The sequence below is a fragment of the Scyliorhinus torazame genome, chromosome 12 (assembly GCF_047496885.1).
Source record: "Scyliorhinus torazame isolate Kashiwa2021f chromosome 12, sScyTor2.1, whole genome shotgun sequence".
Taxonomy (NCBI): domain Eukaryota; kingdom Metazoa; phylum Chordata; class Chondrichthyes; order Carcharhiniformes; family Scyliorhinidae; genus Scyliorhinus; species Scyliorhinus torazame.
Genome location: NC_092718.1, coordinates 40,443,622 through 40,461,052, shown reverse-complemented (window position 1 = coordinate 40,461,052; position 17,431 = coordinate 40,443,622). Strand labels below are relative to the sequence as shown.

General features: G+C 44.4%; 1 protein-coding gene across 9 annotated transcripts in view; it reads left to right on the top strand.

Moving 5' to 3' along the window:
* tcf12 (transcription factor 12) overlaps window positions 1-17,431 on the top strand; it is a 365,767-nt gene that overhangs the window by 156,973 nt on the left and 191,363 nt on the right. The window lies entirely within an intron of this gene.

Here is a 17,431-nt window from a genome sequence, read left to right as displayed (position 1 = left end):
TTGTATTGAAAAATGTCTTGTTTAGCTTCCTGATTTACATTGACACAATTAACAAAGACATACCTCGACAAATCATTTTCACACTGCTCTGTTCCCAATTTCAGTTTCTTCTTAACGGGTTGTTCACCAGAGTCCCTGGAGCTCAGGACATGGCTCACACCAGCATTGCTTTGTCCTGCCGTGGACTCTCCTGGTAAGCTCTCTCCTGATTCAGTTGTGAGACCCTGGCCTGTTTGTGTCTCTGGCTCTCTTTTCCTTAGTACACCTTCAGTTCTTCACACAGTCCTTTTTTTTTAAATAAATATTTTATTGAAAATTTTTGGTCAACCAACACAGTACATTGTGCATCCTTTACACAACATTATAACAATACAGATAATAATGACCTTTTTTATTTCAACAAAAAAAAAAAGAAAAAAACAACAACAAATAAATAAATATTAAATAACAAAAATAAAAACTAGCCCTAATTGGCAACTGCCTTGTCTCAGGCCACCCCACCCCCCACCCCCCATCCCCAAGTCCTGGGCTGCTACTGCTGCCTTCTTTTTTCCCCCATCTATCTTTCCGCAAGATATTCGACGAACGGTTGCCACCGCCTGGTGAACCCTTGAGCCGACCCCCTTAGGACGAACTTAATCCGCTCTAACTTTATGAACCCCGCCATGTCATTTATCCAGGTCTCCACCCCCGGGGGCTTGGCTTCTTTCCACATTAGCAATATCCTGCGCCGGGCTACTAGGGACGCAAAGGCCAAAACATCGGCCTCTCTCGCCTCCTGCACTCCCGGCTCTTGTTTAACCCCAAATATAGCCAGCCCCCAGCTTGGTTCGACCCGGACTCCTACTACTTTCGAAAGCACCTTTGTCACCCCCATCCAAAACCCCTGTAGTGCCGGGCATGACCAAAACATATGGGTATGATTCGCTGGGCTTCTCGAGCACCTCGCACACCTATCCTCCACCCCAAAAAATTTACTGAGCCGTGTTCCAGTCATATGTGCCCTGTGTAATACCTTAAACTGAATCAGGCTTAGCCTGGCGCACGAGGACGACGAGTTTACCCTGTTTAGGGCATCTGCCCACAGCCCCTCCTCGATCTCCTCCCCTAGCTCTTCTTCCCATTTCCCTTTTAGTTCGTCCACCATAGTCTCCCCTTCGTCCCTCATTTCCCTATATATATATATATCCGACACCTTACCATCCCCCACCCATTTCTTTGAGATGACTCTGTCCTGCACCTCTTGTGTCGGGAGCTGCGGGAATTCCCTCACCTGTTGCCTCGCAAAAGCCCTCAATTGCATGTACCTGAATGCATTCCCTTGGGGCAACCCATATTTCTCGGTCAGCGCTCCCAGACTCGCGAACTTCCCGTCCACAAATAGATCTTTCAGTTGCGTTATTCCTGCTCTTTGCCACATTCCATATCCCCCATCCATTCCCCCCGGGGCAAACCTATGGTTGTTTCTTATCGGGGACCCCCCCAATGCTCCGGTCTTTCCCCTATGTCGTCTCCACTGTCCCCAAATCTTCAGTGTAGCTACCACCACCGGACTCGTGGTATAGTTCCTCGGTGAGAACGGCAATGGGGCTGTCACCATAGCCTGCCGGCCTCCTACCAGTCCTGGACTTCGACCTATCCAGCCTTGGTTCCAACACCGTGTTAAAGTCTCCCCCCATTATCAGCTTTCCCGTCTCTAGGTCCGGGATGCGTCCTAGCATTCGCCTCATAAAGTTGGCATCGTCCCAGTTCGGGGCATACACGTTTACCAAAACCACCATCTCTCCCTGTAATTTGCCACTCACCATCACGTATCTGCCCCCGTTATCCGCCACTATAGTCTTTGCCTCGAACATTACCCGCTTCCCCACTAATATAGCCACCCCCCTGTTTTTCGCATCCAGCCCCGAATGGAACACCTGCCCCACCCATCCTTTGCGCAGCCTGACCTGGTCTATCAGTTTCAGGTGCGTTTCCTGTAACATAACCACATCTGCTTTAAGTTTCTTAAGGTGTGCGAGTACTCGTGCCCTCTTTATCGGCCCGTTGAGCCCTCTCACGTTCCACGTGACCAGCCGAGTTGGGGGGCTTCCCACCCCCCCCCCCCCTTGCCGGTTAGCCATCATCTTTTTCCAGCTTCTCACCCAGTTCCCACGCAGCTGTATCTCCCCCAGGCGGTGCCCCCCCGCCCATCCTCTCCCGTACCCACTCCCCCCTTTCCCCAGCAGCAGCAACCCAGTAATTCCCCCCTCCCACCCCCCCCGCTAGACCCCCCGCTAGCGTAATTACTCCCCCCATGTTGCTCCCAGAAGTCAGCAAACTCTGGCTGACCTCGACTTCCCCCCGTGACCACGGCTCGCACCGTGCGACGCCCCCTCCTTCCTGCTTCTCTATTCCCGCCATAATTATCATAGCGCGGGAACCAAGCCCGTGCCTCTCCCTCTGCCCCGCCTCCCATGGCCAACGCCCCATCTCCTCTCCCTCCCCACCTCCCCCCACCACCACCTGTGGGAGAAAGAAAAGTTACCATACCACAGGATTAGAACATAAAACCCCTCTTCGCCCCCCCCCCCCATTCGCCCCACCACTTTGTCCAAACGTTCTTTTTCATAATCCACTCATTCCAATTTTTCTTCTACAATAAAAGTCCACGCTTCATCCGCCGTCTCAAAGTAGTGGTGCCTCCCTTGATATGTGACCCACAGTCTTGCCGGTTGCAGCATTCCAAATTTTATCTTCCTTTTGTGAAGTACCGCCTTGGCCCGATTAAAGCTCGCCCTCCTTCTCGCCACCTCCGCACTCCAATCTTGATAAACGCGGCTCACCGCGTTCTCCCATTTACTGCACCGAGTTTTCTTCGCCCATCTAAGGACCATTTCTCTATCCTTAAAACGGAGGAATCTCACCACTATGGCTCTGGGAGTTTCTCCTGCTCTCGATCCTCGCACCATAACTCTGTATGCTCCCTCCACCTCCAACGAACCCGTCGGGGCCTCCGCTCCCATTAACGAGTGCAGCATCGTGCTCACATATGCCCCGACGTCCGCCCCCTCCACACCTTCAGGAAGGCCAAGAATCCTCAAGTTGTTCCTCCTTGCGTTGTTTTCCAGTGCCTCCAACCTCTCCACACATCGTTTCTGGTGTGCCTCCTGTATCTCCGACTTCACCACCAGGCCCTGTATATCGTTCTCATTCTCAGCTGCTTTCGCCTTCACGACCCGAAGCTCCTGCTCCTGGGTCTTTTGTTCCTCTTTCAGCCCTTCGATCGCCTGTAATATCGGGGCCAACAACTCTTTCTTCATTTCCTTTTTAATCTCCTCCACGCAGCATTTCAAGAACTCTTGTTGTTCAGGGCCCCATATGAAACTGCCACCTTCCGACGCCATCTTGGTTTTTGCTTGCCTTCCTTGCCGTTGTTCCAAAGGATCCGCTGCAACCCGGCCACTCTCCTCTCCTTTTTCCATCCGTGTCCAGGGGGAACACCCTTCTAGTTTACCGCACGGTGTTTTTAGCCGTTAAAATTGCCGTTGGGGCTCCTATCAAGAGCCCAAAAGTCCGTTCCACCGGGAGCTGCCGAAACGTGCGACTCAGCTGGTCATCGCCGCACCCGGAACTTCTTCACACAGTCCTGTTGGTTGGTTGCTTGCTGGCAGCTAAAAAATGGAGGAATCTCTCCTCCATGATTTCACGCCCAGGTGTACAGAGTGGGTAACGACAGTGTATGTGCTGGGCGCGTGACCTGCTCTCTACCACCGCTTCTGACTCTATTGTTTGTATTTGAAGGCCAGTCGCAGCCGGCATTCTTAAAATCCGGTCATGGCCTTTGGGCGCTACTCCCGCAATCTGGAACAAGGCGACCTATTGCTCCGCGACCCACCCAACACCTGCCCGTGACCCACCCGCAGGTCACGACCCTGAGTTTGAAAAACCCTGCATGAGACAAACCCCTCAATTTTCTTCTAGTACGGTTTACAAGAAGCCTCCTTTAAATATCATCTCTTTGCCACTATTTGGTAGCCTGTAAGTACAGTGCTAACATGGCAATTGGTCACTTATGGTTTACAATCATGTACAAGTAACAGCTCTGCTTGGCACCATGACACATGCTGATTTGTTATTTAAGAATGTCTAATTAATATGGAGAAGTGCCTGGAATTTTAATAAAGCAGCAAATGTTTATTGTCTGCACCTTAACTAATTTGATACTCTGGGATCCAAAAGATTAGGCAGTCACCACAATCTAACATGCAGAATCCAATAGGCATGTTCTTCAGTGTTCTTTGATTGTAAATTGGGCTGTGAATGTTTATTTTAATTTTCAAGAAATTGTATAAGATCTTTTGTGAATTATGGATTCCTATTGAGTTAAACATTGTTGGAAGCCTAAACTGGATCAAAATATGATACAATTGCCTGGAACATTATCACACAATCGTTATCCACAATCTCCGTACCACACATGGTTGATTTAGAATGCTGATATCTGTCCTTCACGTGATTTTTACAATTGCAGTTCATCTTCAGTCCATTAAAATAACTTTATAGGTACTGAGTTAAAATTCTTCACTGCATCAGTTGAGCAGAGTGAGATTCTTCTAACGCGCTGATGATGAATCTAGAGAGAGAGAATTATCCAGAATTATTCTCAACCCTCTACTGTTAACACTTAATAAAATAATGATAGACCAATTTGATCAATACTTGAAATACCTAGATAGAATATTATCCCTGTTTTGCTTTCTCCATTGCCCATTTCACTACCAATCTCAGTCAATAGCAGTAATGCTTGGTTAAAAAACAACTCTACAAGTGCTCAAAATGAGCAACTGAATTTAAGGGAACAAGTCCATAATACTGTCAAATTCCCCACTAAATAGTTTTTACATGGATAGCACACACCATCTCCAGTTTGGGAAAGCTCTCACGCATTATTAATATAACAATAGAGTTCAGGAATCTCGTGAAATCTGGAATTTAGTCATTGTGCGTAGGGATCTTTGTGCTTTACATACTGATGTTACCTTTAACATTAAGAATGACATTTGAGATCACATCACTAGCCATTTTATTAACAAGAAGTAGTGTTGTGAATGTTAGCACTCTGTCACTGTTGTGCTATGTTAATACTAATATGGTCTGAGGTATTGAGATAGCCAGACAGTGATTGTTAGGTGGTGCAGTGAAAATTTACAGTGGTGCTGTAAGGTTAAATGCAAATTTCCCTCTATGTGGTAAAGTTTGGTATGGCCAGTGTTATGTAAAACAAGGCCTACAAGTATTGATGAGACCCTATATGCGGGAGATGATTGTAAGTAAGGGAAGCATTGAAAGTGTTCGCAATTCAAAATTGAGGTCAGCTCTGCATAGAAAGAGAGAATGCCTTGTCGGTTGCCAGATCCATGCTGATTCTGTGTCATTCAGCTCGTGTATACAATCTACTGGGCAAAATGTAGCTCTGCCCTGAGCTCGACTAAATGAATTCTGTTCACACTGAGAAATTACACTCGTCTGTTTTTCATTTTCTTCTGATGAGCCATGATGGGTTTTCAGGAAATTAAATTACACAGTCATTTAATGACAACAGAGTGTGGTGGGCTTTAATTGCCTACGGTTTGTGTGTATTAGAAATATATATTATAGCTATGTTATGCTGCCGACTATCAGAAGATATATAAATAAATGGCCTGTTTTTTTCTGTCTAGTGTTCTAATTGTGCCTTAAGGCTTATCAGAGTTCAGCATCAAGTTAATGTCCTGTGCACAGTCACTGCAGCAGGCGTCTGCTTGGTTTTGAATTCCCTGCAGAGGCAGTTTTCCTCCTTCCAGCTAACAGCTGTGGTTGGGGCAGTGATTGTCCTTGTTTGATCAGGTGCATAATCTGTCAGGTAGAGTAGGTCACAGGTGCTTCCCAGACTGTGCTTGCACTTGTTCGAGTTCCTTCTCCATCTCCACCGTCCCTCCCATGCACATTTGCTTGTTCACCTCCTCCTCCCTCCTTTGGCTCCTCCTCCTTTGTGCATGTATGTATCCTTATTGGTGCCTGTTTTAAAATGAGACCATTACTACGGTTTGTGATCAACATCCTGTTAGTTTGTTCTTTTACAATTTTTGTTAATAGCCTGTGTTGCTTAAAAGTACAACTACGAGAATGGTGAGGGAGAATAAGTATTATACAGAGTAAACAATGAATAATAATCAGGTATTTCACTATGACTTATCCTAATGAATGCTCGTCCTTTCTAATTGGACTCGGGAACACTTCTTGAAACATGCCTTCCCTGGTGATACCAGCATCCATAAAGAAATGCATTTAAAAAAGAACAAATGCATAGAACAAAGTAAAATGCTTTGAATCGTTTGGATTTTAAAAGTGCCCATGTCTGAAAGAAATGTTCATACAGAATGCCATTTTTAAAGGATCTTGATGATGGAGCATTTTTTGAAGGATTGCAGTACGTTTGGTGGAAACAAAAAGTAAGTTGTTGTAGTATTAAAACACTAAAAAGCTGTTTTGTATAAGAGGTCAAAATTTAGGCATTTGAAGTGGAAAATGCTGTGAAATGTCAACATGAAATAGATATGGAAAGCCCAACGATTTTAAATTCGGAGGTATAAAGTGAAAAATCTTTGTTTGTTGTTTGTTGACTGTACTGTTGGCTGCAAGGGGTGCACATTTCAGTTAACAGATTTATCAGTGTGCATACAGAAGGCGAACCTTCTGCCTATGACCTATTCTTTCATGGTGCTGCTGTCCCTCCTGTAGTGGTACACAGCTGCACAGGGTCAGCTGTATGAATTTTTGTGAGTTTGTATTTCAATCGGCGCTTATAAAGCTGGAGAGGTAAAGGTATGGGATGCAGATAGGTGTTGATGAGGTAACACAGCCCATGTGGCAGCTGGTAAAAAGCATTGCTGATAAGTCTAACTGTTAGCATTTCAAATAGTGAATGGATCACAGTAACAGTCTGATTGCATTGTAATTCCTGTCATTTCCTATATACGCAGAAAATGCATTTTGCATAATTTATTTCAAGAAAGTTAGAAATCTTTAGTCTTGGTGTGAATGGTCTTTGTAAATAACCTTTATGTGAAATGTTGAAATTTCATATTGTGTTTACATTTGTTGCAATCCATCAGTTAGTATCATGGAAAGCATTCGATAATCACTTGTCAATTTATGTAGAATAAGGGCAGCACGGTGGCGCCGTGGTTAGCACTGCTGTCTCACGTGTGCCGAGGTCCCAGGCTCGATCCCGGCTCTGGGTCACTGTCCATGTGAAGTTTGCGCATTCTCCCCATGTTTGCGTGGGTTTCCACCCCACAACCCAAAGATGTGCAGGCTAGGTGGATTGGCCACACTAAATTGCCCCTTAATTGGAAAAAATGAATTTATTTAATTTATTTAAATTATGGAGAATATTAACGTACTGCATTCTATTGACTGCACCTTCTGTTTATAGTACGAACAGCATGAAAATATATTTGGAAACAAAAACCGAATTGTGGAGTAAAATATTCCTTAGTTCTCAGTTTTGTAAATGGTTAAATCTTTAGGCACTGGAAGCGGAAAAAGAAAGTGTGCAAATGTGCACCACTAAATCGTGGCTTCTGTTCGTTGGAAGTTGTGAAAGGTAACTTCGTGAAGGGCAGAATTTAAGAGATGTGGGGTGGAGGGGCCGAATTGTGAACAAAGATGATGGGAGAGGCAGTAGGTTAGCGATTTTGGGATGAGGTGTTTAGGTAGGATGATCACTGGGGAAGGGAGTTGAGATGTAAGGGAACGTTGTCCCACGTCAAACAATGGGTGCTGCAGTGGTAATTGATGGACATATAGGTCATGTAATGTTAAAAGGAGTGTTGGCATGACTTGTTCTGCCCACCTCAAGTTCGCTTGCCAAGAGATGATGATTGTTCTAATCCACTGGCGTGAAGTATTCCCATGAAAATTCACCCATTTTTAACCAACTTTCTTTGGCAAAGCCTTTTGAAGCCTTTGTTTCAATTTAACTTTTCACTGGGGTGGGGGGTTATTTTTTTTAGTATTTCATCTAGTTCAGTTGGGAAATTGGCAGGATTCTATTCCGCAATTAATACATTTGCCTCACCCACAGCAAATTGATTCATTCAAGTAAAATGCTTTTAATTGCACCGCTTAGGAAAAAAATACTTGAATTTTGAAGTTGGAATTTGCTGATGTGCAGAGTTCAGTATCATTTACAACTCTTAGTACTGGAGAGATCCACACACAGCTGGAACTGGGCGACACTCTGGCTTGGGCTGAGAAGGGACAAGTAATATTCCGGGCCACAAAAATGCCTGCCAATGATCATCTCCAACAAAAGAGAAATTAACCATATCCCTTGGCATTCAGTAGCATTGCGATCACTGAATACCCCACTATCAAACATCCGGGGTTAGCATTGAGCAGAAACTTAATTTGACCAGCCATATAAAGGTCAAAAGACAGAAATTTTGCAATGAGTATCTCACAGCCTGGCTCTGCAAAACCTGTCCTCCATCTACAATGCATAACTCAGGAGCGTGATGAAATGCCCTCCATTTGTCTGGGTGAGTGCAACTCCAATAACATTAAGTTCAATACCATGCAGGATAAATCAGATTGCTTGCCCCCTCCACCGCCTCATGAACCATGTTTAACATATACTCTACATATGGAAGGACAAAGGAGCAGCTTCATATTGCACAATAACTTTTGAATTCCCATTCAAGTTGCACAGCATTCTGACTTGGAACAATATAACTCTTCCTGTCGAGTTGCTGGGTCAAAATCCTGAAACAATTTCCCTCACAGCACTGAGTATACCTACACCACATGCATTGCCCTGGTTCAAGAAGACAGTCACTGTGAACGTTTGAGGGATTGGCAACAAATGCTGCCTTGCCAATGGCTCTGCGATTTCAAGAATGAATTAAAAAAACTTTACATATCTGCTACAGTTGTCTACTGATGAAGTCCGACAGGAAAAGCTGCATCTCACTTTAGTAAGGTTAACACTAAATTCTGAAGCACGAATGAAAACAAAGTTGCTCAAATGGTTTTGCTTTCCAGGATTGTGAAAATATTAGGACATGCTACTGAAAGACATGAGGTAGGAGTTTGCTAGAGTTGATTGGAAGGGGAGCCCAGCAGGGAAGACGGTGGAACAGCCATGGCGACGGTTTTTGGGTGTTGTTTGGGAGGTACAACAGAAATTCATCTCCAGGAGGAGAAAACATGCAAAGGGACGGACAAGGCAACCATAGAAAATCGAAGCTGGAGGAGGCCATTCGGCCTTTCGAGCGTGCTTCACCATTCATTATGATGAAAGCAGATAATCAAGTTCAGTACCCTGATCCCGCCTTCTCCCCCACATCCCCTGATTCCTTTAGCCCCAAGAGCTATATCTAATTTGTCCTTAAAATTATACAACGTTTTGGCCTCGACTGCTTTCTGTGGTAGCGAATTCCATAGATTCATCACTCTCTCTGGGTGAAGAAATTTCACCTCATCTCAGTCCTAAAAGGTTTACCCCTTACCGTGGCTGACAAGGGAAGTCAGGACAGCATAAAAGCAAAAGAAAAGTATATGTACAATGTGGCAAGGGTTAGTGGGAAGCCAGAGAGGATTGGGACGCCTTTAAAAGCAAGCAGAGCACAATTGAAGATGAAATATGAGTTAAGCTAGCTAATAATATAAAAGAAGATTTCAAGAGTTATTTTCGATATATAAAAGATAAAAGAGGCAAGAATGGACATTAGATCACTGGAAAATGAGGCTGGAGAAGTAGTAATGTGGTACAAAAAAATGGTAGAGGAACTAAATCGTTACTTTGCATCAGTCTTCATGATGGAAGAAGTGTCATGTCAGAACTTTGAGAGTCGAGGGCAGAAATGAGTGCAGTGGCCATCACTAAGAAAAAGGTGCTGAGGATGTTGAAAGGTCTGAAGATGGATAAATCACCCGACTGGATGGGTTACACCCCAGGGTTCTGAAGGAGATAGCTGAGGAGATTGTGGTGAGTTTTCAGGAATCACTCGCGTTGGGGAGGGTCCCAGAGGACTGGAAAATGGCTAATGTAACACCCCTGTTTAAGAAATGAGGGAGGCAGAAGATGAGAAATTATAGGCTGGTTAGCCTGTCTTTTGTGATTGGTAAGGGGTCCATTATTAAGGATGTTATTGCGGAGTACTTGGAAGTGCATGGTAAAATAGTAAGCATTGCTTTGTCAAGTGGAGGTCATGCTGACAAATTTGTTAGAATTCTTTCAGGAGCAAACAAGGAAGTTAGACAAAGGGGAGCCAGTGGACGTGATCCATTTGGATTTTCAGAAGGGCTTTGACAACGTGCCATACAGGAGGCTGCAAAATAAGATAAGAGCTCATAGTGTTAGAGGTTGAGGTACTTGTAATAGCCCACACAGCCTACGGGGTGGGAATGATTATCTTCCCCATATTGTGGGGTCCACCCTTGCTTTGTTAGTTTATGGGTGTTAAATCAATTTTCCTTCCCCTCATTGTTGTGCAAGGCAGCGTTCCTAGCCTGTTGGGCTACACCAGCTGCAGTTGGATTGGCAACATATCCTTTATGTGGGATCTGGCGGTCTGTGTGCGGTATTGAGCAAGCTTCTTGAGATTTTCCAGCCTGGCTTAGATACAATTAAAGGGTCTGTGGCCAAGATCCAGGTGGACCCAGTGGCCCTACCCTGATTCTTTTGTGCCCGCCCAGTTCCCTGTGCTGTGGTGGAGAAAGTAGAGACCAAGTTTTGTCATTTGGAGAGGTTGGGCGGGGGATCTTTAATGTCTTCTGTATAAAAGGTTGACCAGTAAGTCACCGGCTACAAAGGGTACCCTGTGTATATATTGTGCTGCAAGTAAAAACTTTGTTTATTTTTCTCTGTGCTTATTCAAGTACTGGCGTGGATAAAGGATTGGTTGACTGGCAAAGGCAGAGAGTGAGAATAAAGGGGTCTTTTTCAGGATGGCAACTGGTGGTGACTCGTGGTGTTCTGCAGGGGTCAGTTTTGTGACCACAGCTAGTCACGATATACATTAAAGATCTGGAAAAAGGAACTGGGGAGAGCATTGTTGCAAAGTTTGCAGATCATACAAAGATTTGTAGTGGGTCAGGTAATGTTGAGAAAGTGGAGAGGCTGCAGGAGGACTTGGACAGGCTAGGAGAGTGGGCAAATGAGTGGCAGATGGAATGTAGTGTGGAAAAGTGTGAGTTTATGCACTTTGGTAGGCAGAATAGATGCATGGACTATTTTCTAAATGGGAAAAGGCTTCAGAAATCTGGAGCACAAAGGGACTTAGGAGTCCCACTTCAAGATTCTCTTAAGGTTGGTTGACATGCAGGTTCACTTGGCAGTTAGGAAGGCAAATGCAATGTTAGCATTCATTTTGAGATGGCTAGAATACAAGACAGGGATGTACTGCTGAGGCTGTATAAAGCTCTGGTCAGATTCATTTGGAATATTGTGAACAGTTTTGGGTCCCACATCTGAAGCAGGATGTGCTGGCCTTGGAAAGGGTCCAGAGGAGGTTCACAAGAATGATCCCGGGACTGAAGGTCTTGTCATATGAAGAGCGGTTGAGGACTCTGGGTCCGTACTCAATGGAGTTTAGAAGGGGGGAAACTCATTGAGACTTGCAGAATACTGAGATGCCGAGATAGAGTGGACTTGGAGAAGATGTTTCCACTGGTAGGAGAGACTAGAACCTGAGGGCACAGCTAAAGACTGAAGGGGTGGTCCTTTGAAATTGAGATGAGGAATTTCTTCAGCCAGAGGGTGACGAATCTGTGGAGCTCTTTGTCGCAGAAGGCTGCCGAGACCAAGTCACTGACCGTCTTTAAGACGGAGATACATAAGTTCTTGATTAATAAGGGGATCAGGGGTTATGCAGGAAAGGCAGGAGAGTAGGGATGAAAAACATAGCAGTCATGATCGAATGGTGAAGTAGACTTCATAGAATGATTATCATAGAATTTACAGTGCAGAAGGAGGCCATTCAGCCCATCGAGTCTGCACCGGCTCTTGGAAAGAGCACCCTACCCAAAGTCAACACCTCCACCCTATCCCCATAACCCAGTAACCCCACCCAATACTAAGGGCAATTTTGGACACTAAGGGCAATTTATCATGGCCAATCCACCTAACCACATCTTTGTTGGGTTGTGACTTGTTGGGCTGAATGGCCTAATTCTGCTTCTGTCTTTTTTGTTAATATACTTTATAGAAAGCCAATTTAGAAATGCTAATCGGAGAGTAATTGGAACTTTTTCTTGCATTGTATGGTTAAGCTCTTTGTGAGTTTGTATTAATCGCCTTTTATCGAATGACATTTGTGAATCTCTTTGAATGTAGACAATATTTTATTGTTTAGGCAGGCATTTTAAATATGAGCCTCTTTATAAATGTGAGAATTTATTTTTATACGCAGCGCATTTTGCCACTGGCTGTGGCTGTCACTGTCAATTTTTTTTTTTTCCCTAGCCAGGAAATCTGTGCAGAGATGAAGCAATTTCTATTTGTAGATACTGTGGTTCAAGTCGAGAAGCACTGAAATTAAGGTTGCAACCCAGCAACAATATCTTCTGCAGTAGCAGCATAATGAACTATGCATATTGAAAGGTGAACTGCAGAGCCATGTAGTCATAACCATTGCCAGCAAGACATTGCTGCTACTTTTCAGAAGTGACAAGTTGAATTCAAAACTGCATTGACATTTTTCTGTCTGTTTTCTTGAATTCTTAATCTTAATTCAAGCTCAAATAGTTTTTGACAGTCCATAATGTTGTACATTCAACCAGTTATGGTATTTTAAAATCTCACAGGTTCATGGGTAAAGACCAGCTCATAATTTTCTCTCTTCCTGCCACAGAATACATGGGTTGACACCCCCAAATAAACATTAAAGATGTATCAGTCTTTAACTATTTTACTGTCTGTTCTTAACAATTCATTGTTGTTTCATCAGCTGTAAAGTTTGATGTATTGGGTAATTTGAGTGAAATATCACAAATAATATGGGAAGTGAGAAGTTAGTACTGAATCTTTGAACTGGAAGATCATTTATATAATGAGAATGAGACTGGAATGCATTGACTGTTGATTTGGAAGTGGATACTTGATGAATGCAAACAAAAAACCCTGGGCTGAAATCTCATTGGTCAAATATTGGGTGGATGCTTAGTGTCGAATGTCAACTGATAGATCATCTGCATTCAACTGGATTTAGACTGTATTCCACTGGGTATAGCTTATTACGTGGCTAACGTTATTTTTGTGCTCTCATGTGATCGCTGTCCACGGTTTTAAAAATTCCTTTCATGGTATGTGAGCATTGTTTGGAAGGCCTGCCATTGTTGCTAATCCTTAATTGTTCTTGATGGATCTGCTGTCTTCAGCCACTGCAGTTCATGTGATGCATGTGCGCTCTGCTGTTGGGAAGGGAGTTCCAGGATTTTGATCCAGCGATAGTGAAAGAAACATGATATTGTTCCAAGTCAGGATGGTGTGTGCTGTAGAGGGGGACTTGAAGGCAGTGGTGTTCCCATGTGCCTGCTTCCTTTGTCCTTCCAGGTGGTAGAACGTGTGGGTTTGGAAGCTGTCTAAGAAGGCATGGGAAACGGTGCATCTTTTATGTGGTATACCTCTGCTGCTGTGCTGTGTTGCCTGTGGAGGGAGTGAATGTTTAAGATGGTGGATCGGTTGCTGATCCCCAAGCGAGCTGTTTCTCCTGGATGATGCCAAGCTTCCTGAGTGGTGTTGGAGTTTCACTCATTCAGGCAAGTGGAACGCATTTCATCACAGTCCATCATGTCAGGAGCATCCGGAATAAGGTGGGTGAAATTGCAGCATCGGTTGGTACCTAGGACTTCGATGTGGCTATTTCGGAGACATGGATAGAGCAGGGACAGGAATGGTTGTTGCAGGTTCCACAGTTTAGATGTTTCAGTAAGCTCAGGGAAGGTGGTAAAAGAGGGGGAGGTGTAGCATTGTTAGTCAAGGACAGTATTACGGTGGCAGAAAGGACGTTTGATGAGGACTCGTTTACTGAGGTAGTATGGGCAGAGGTCAGAAACAGGAAAGGAAAAGTCACACTGTTGGGAGTTTTCTATAGGCCTCCGAAAAGTTCCAGAGATGTAGAGGAAAGGATTGAAAAGATGATTCTGGATAGGAGCGAAAGCAACAGGGTAGTTGTTATGGGGGACTTTAGCTTTCCAAATATTGACTGGAAACGCTATAGTTCGAGTACTTTAGATGGGTCAGTTTTTGTCCAATGTGTGCAGGAGGATTCCTGACACAGTATGTAGATAGGCCAACAAGAGGCGAGGCCACATTGGATTTGGTAGTGGGTAATGAGCCAGGCCAGGCGCTAGAATTAGAGGTAGGTGAGCACTTTGGTGATAGTGACCACAATTTGGTTACATTTACTTTAGCGATGGAAAGGGATAGGTTTATACCGCAGGGGGAAAGGCAATTATGATGCGATTAGGCAAGACTTAGGATGCATAGGATGGGGAAGTAAACTACAGGGGATGGGCACAATGGAAATGTGGAGCTTGTTCAAGGAACAGCTACTGCATGTCCTTGATAAGTATGTACCTGTCAGGCAGGGAGGAAGTGGTCGAGCAAGGGAACCGTGGTTTACTAAAGTAGTTGAATCACTTGTCAAGAGGAAGAAGGAGGCTTATGTAAAGCTGAGACGTGAAGGTTCAGTTAGGGCGCTTGAGAGTTACAAGTTAGCCAGGAATGACCTAAAGAGAGAGCTAAGAAGAGCCAGGAGGGGACATGAGAAGTCCTTGGCAGGTGGGATCAAGGAAAACCCTAAAGCTTTCTATAGGTATGGCAGGAATAAAAGAATGACTAGGGTAAGATTATTGCCAGTCAAGGACAGTAGTGGGAAGTTGTGCGTGGAGTCCGAGGAGATAGGAGGGCGCTAAATGAATATTTTTCGTCAGTATTCACACAGGAAAAAGACAATGTTGTCAAGGAGAATACTGAGATACAGGCTACTAGACTAGACGGGATTCAGGTTCATAAGGAGGAGGAGTTAGCAATTCTGGAAAGTGTGAAAATAGATAAGTACTCTGGGCCGGATGGGATTTATCCTGGGATTCAATGGAAAGCGAGGGAGGAGATTGCAGAGCCTTTGCCGTTGATCTTTTATGTGGTCATTGTCTACAGGAATAGTGCCAGAAGACTGGAGGATAGCAAATGTTGTCCCCTTGTTCAAGAAGGGGAGTAGAAACAACCCCGGTAAGTATAGACCAGTGAGCCTTACTTCTGTTGTGGGCAAAGTCTTGGAAAGGATTATAAATTATGGGATTTATAATCCGCTAGAAAGGAATAATTTGATTAGGGATAGTCAACACGGTTTTGTGAAGGGCAGGTCGTGCCTCACAATCCTTATTGAGTTCTTTGAGAAGGTGACCAAACAGATGGACGAGGTTAAAGCAGTTGATGTGGTGTATATGGATTTCAGTGAAGCGTTTGATAAGGTTCCCCACGGTAGGCTATTGCAGAAAATACGGAGGCATGGGATTGAGGGTGATTTAGCGGTTTGGATCAGAAATTGGTAAGCTGTAAGAAGACAGAGGGTGGTGGTTGATGGGAAATGTTCAGCCTGGAGTTCAGTTACTAGTGGTGTACCACAAGGATCTGTTTTGGGGCCACTGCTGTTTGTCATTTTTATAAATGACCTGGAGGAGGGCGTAGAAGAATGGGTGAGTAAATTTCCAGATGACACTAAAGTCGGTGGAGTTGTGGACAGTGCGGAAGGATGTTGCAGGTTACAGAGGGACATAGATAAGCTGCAGAGCTGGGCTGAGAAGTAGCAAATGGAGTTCAATGCAGAAAAAGGGGGGTGATTTGGGGCTGGTATAGCACACTGGGCTAAATCACTGGCTTTTAAAGCAGACCAAGCAGGCCAGCAGCACGGTTCAATTCCCGTACCAGCCTCCCCGAACTGGTGCCGGAATGTGGCGACTAGGGGCTTTTCACAGTCACTTCATTTGAAGCCTACTTGTGACAATAAGCAATTTTCATTTCATTTCATTTTGGAAGGAGTAACAAGAATACAGAGTACTGGGCTAATGGTAAGATTCTTGGTAGTGTGGATGAGCAGAGAGATCTCGATGTCCAAGTACATGGATCCCTGAAAGTTGCCACCCAGGTTGATAGAGTTGTTATGAAGGCGTACGGTGTGTTAGCTTTTATTGGTAGAGGAATTGAGTTTCGGAGCCATGAGGTCATGTTGCAGCTGTACAAAACTGGAGGGGCCGCATTTGGAGTATTGCATGCAGTTCTGGTCGCCGCATTATAGGAAGGGTGTGGAAGCATTGGAAAGGGTGCAGAGGAGATTTACCAGGATGTTGCCTGGTATGGCAGGAAGATCTTGTGAGGAAAGGCTGAGGGACTTGAAGCTGTTTTCGTTAGAGAGAAGAAGGCTAAGAGCTGACTTAATAGAGGCATACAAGATGATCAGAGGATTAGATAGGGTGGGCAGTGGGAGCCTTTTTCCTTGGATGGTGATGGCTAGCACGAGGGGACATAGCTTTAAATTGAGGGGAGATAGATATAGGACAGATGTCAGAGGTAGGTTCTTTACTCGGAGAGAAGTAGGGGCGTGGAATGCCCTGCCTGCAACAGTAGTGGACTCGCCAACATTAAGGGCATTTAAATGGTCATTGGATAAACATATGGATGATAATGGAATAATGTAGATGGGCTTTAGATTTGGTTTGCAGGTCGGCGCAACATTGAGGGCCGAAGGGCCTGTACTGTGCTGTAATGTTCTATTTTTCAGTCTGACTTGTGCCTTGCAGATGGTGAGAAGGCTTTGAAGAGTATGGAGGTGAATTACTTGATGCAGAATTCCTTGCTTTTGACCTGCTCTCGTAGCTATAGTATTTAGAAGACTGATTCAATTAAGTTTCTGATCAATGATAATACCCAGAATGTGAATAATGGCGGATTCAGCTTTGGTAATACCATTGAACATCAAAGGGAGGTGGTTACATTTTGTCTTCTTGGAGATGGTTATTGCCTGGCACTTGTGTGGAGCGAATATTACTTGCAACTTATCAGCTTGAGCCTGAATGACGTCCTCAACTCCAGATTCTGAGGTCTCATGGCAAGAGTCAGACACTGGCAAGGAAACCTCCTGCTGATTACAAAATTACTTCCCCCGCTCTGTTTGAAGGAAGCACTGAAAGTGGCAAGCATGCGGAATGTACTCTGGGTGTGGGACTTCAATGTCCATTACCATGAGTGATTTTGTAATACCATTGCTAACTGACTGGTGGAGTCCTGATCGAAATTGGCTTTTCTAGTTAGCTATAGATGATATAGGTAAAAGGTTTAATTTAGAACTCATTAAGAGTAATTAACTAAATCATATTAACCATGAGAGTGAGGAAAGTCGAA